The sequence below is a fragment of the Vulpes lagopus genome, chromosome 10 (genome assembly GCF_018345385.1).
Source record: "Vulpes lagopus strain Blue_001 chromosome 10, ASM1834538v1, whole genome shotgun sequence".
Lineage (NCBI taxonomy): Eukaryota > Metazoa > Chordata > Mammalia > Carnivora > Canidae > Vulpes > Vulpes lagopus.
The window spans coordinates 15,093,222-15,096,227 of record NC_054833.1 but is presented as its reverse complement, the minus strand read 5'-3'; positions in this window follow the sequence as shown (position 1 = coordinate 15,096,227).

The window sequence follows — 3,006 nt, the reverse complement described above, 5'->3', positions numbered from 1 at the left end:
TATTTGTGATCATTAAGTGAAGCAATAAAGCGAGGGGAAGCTGATGATATATGCTCAGAGATGGAGCCATTTCTTCCAGGGAGACATCCCATTAGTTCATGTATTGAAGAGCAACCCAGTGCCCATTTCTGTACAATTATGGTTTCACTCAATCCCAGTTCTGCTTTCCCAGTCATGAGAGGCTAAAGGTATAGGGAACATTTTTCATTTTATTCATTTCTCTACAAGGTCTTTCATATGCCAGTCTTTACAACCTTCCTTACTCTCCTTTACTAATATTGAGAGCAAATGCTATGGGGGTGGAGTGGGGACAAAAGGGCAGACTGAAAAAGCACAGAGACAGGAGAGAGGATGACAGACCCAAACCCCAGAGTCAGAGAAAGAGCCCAGCAGAATGATGTAAGACGTAAAGAAAGATAAGAACAGCATGCCCTCAGTGAATGATCAGAGACCAGGAACTGACAAATTACCTCCAGGAAAGCCAGAGTGAGGCATGACTCAAAGTCAGGGCCAAAGAAAAGACCAGTAAATGGCTCACAGAGATGACCCAGGGAGATGACTGGGCTCAAGGTAGAAGGTACTCTGAGAGTGGCTCTCCCCTGGCTGTGCATAAGAATCACCTAGAGCTTTGGAAAAATGCCAGTGCCTAAAGAACTACCTGTCTTTTATAAAGTTTAAAAACAGGTAAAACTAAATAATATGTGATGTATATGATGCCTATTATATATGTGTTAAATACATAAAATATATATATATATATATACATATATATAAATATATACATATATAACATTTTTAAAGCAAAGGCAAATAATTTCAGGGTGTGGTTACCTCTGGTGCGGGAAAATGGATGAATAGATGAGAAGCACATAGATTATAACCTACTTCTAATGTTTTGGTTCTTAAATCAGGTGGTAGGTTCACAGGTATTTGTTACATTATTAAAATTCAATTAAAAGAGGGACATGCATGGACAGTGTTGATAGTGTGTGATGAATCATGAATCAAGTTTTGAACTTAACAAATTCTGAGCATCTGGGATTTGAATGTTAAACTTACTGATGCAGGAGCTGACTCTCAAATGTTCTGATATAAGTGGTATGAGGTAAGGCCCAGGCATCAGTATCTTGTAAAAGCTTGCCAGTTGATTCTAGTGTGCAGCCAGGCTTGGGAACCAGGCTGGTATAAGAACACAGAGGAAAGTCACTGATTTCCCAGGGGACAAGAGAACCGTGGGTCTAGGAAGACTTCACACAGAAGGTAGCATTTAGGCTGGGCTTCAAATTATGAATATGATTTTGACAATGCACAAGACATTTCTAGGCAGAGGGAAAAGCATAGTCGGTCCTAGGTGGTGTAAGGATTTGTGGCATGCTCAGAGCAGCAGAGCAGCATGTAGGAAGGCTGCGTTGGATGCATGGGTCTACACTGAAGAGTGTATGGGGAATGGGCAGGGAGGAAATGAGGGAGGAAAAATAGACTGGGAGCAAATTGCACACTGCGGTGCTATGTAAGAAATCTGAATTTGGGTGCAGGCAGTGGAAAATCATTAACAATTTTTAAATGAGGAAGTGATTTTTTTTTTAAAAGTCTGTATTTCAGAAATATAATTTGTGAAAAAGCACTGAAAAAAGAACTAGAAACCAGTGCCTTCATTAGTAGGCTATCCAACAGACCAGATTTATTTATTTATTTATTTATTTACTTACTTACTTACTTATTTTTAGGAGTAGACCAGATTTAAAAAAAAGAATAGTCTGATTTTTGAAAGTGGCAGTGAGAGTAAGTCATTGATTTGAGATACATTTTGCAGAAGGAATTTACTTGACTAAGGAAGAAAGAGGAAGTGAAAATGATGTCCATTCTTCTAGCCTGGAAGACTAAGAGGGCGGTGAGACATCTGAGCCAACTAGTGAATAAGGAGTAGAATCCAACTTACAAATGTTGAGTTGGAGGTGTCCGGGGTAAAGGCGACCTGTAGTAAATAGGACTGAAGTTCAGGCAAAAAGGCCAGGTGGAGATGCAGACCTAGAAGTCTATGGTGAATAAGAGGGGCCCCAAGGAGAGGTGTGAGTATGTGATGAGAAGTTGGCAGTGGCTGAGACCTTGGGAGCCACCAGTCTTTAATGGGTGGGCAGAGCAGGTGGGATTAATTTAAGGAAAAGATGGGGGAAAGGATTATCAGAGATGGAGGGGAAACAAAGTAAAATAATTTCAGAAATAGCAAAGGCAGTCAAGGGAGAAAAGCTATAGATAGAAGGAGGGGATCCAAAAGGAAAGTGAGTTGGCCTCCTTAGTGGGTCACTGAAGAATGTTTAAGAACAATCTAGCTGGGCTACAGAAATGCTTTGGTTTCCTGTGTTGTAGGGTAAGTGAGATTTAAATGAGCGGGAAGTGAATGGGACTTTCCAATGGGAAAGACAGTCAAGAGGTAGAATAGGAAGGAGTCAGGTCCCAGAGGAGGGCCTGGAGGATGGCTGTGAGCACAAAGGACTGTGGGCATAGCTGCCGAAACACGCAAAGGAAGAGAAAAGCGATGAAAATACGCCAGCACAGAAGATGGCAGTAATGTTAAGAAGCTGGCTGGGTTAGGGGAGCCCTTTTTTTTCTGTCTTGATATTTCTGTGTTGCTGTTTTACGATGATTTTGTAATTATTTTGCCTCATTTATATATTGGAGATGAAGTTTGTTTCTAAGAGCCATGTGAAGGGTCAGCCTTGGAAAGGAAAAGATACTTCTTCTAAAGACAGGGAGAAAGGTGGTAGGGATTCTCTTCAGCTATTGACGATTGTGGAAACTGAGGCAAGAGAATTTAGGAAGTTCATCCCAGATGGTTATTGTGAATTTTTTCCTGCTTTCCTAAGTGGAAGTAATGACCACTCTGCTTTATTCTTTTGCCCTATCCGTCTACCCATCAGTGTACCTACATGGTTTGACTATGCTCCCTTCTTGTGTGTATCTCCCTCTAGCCAGCTCGAAGCCCACCCAGGGCAGGGAGCATGTGTA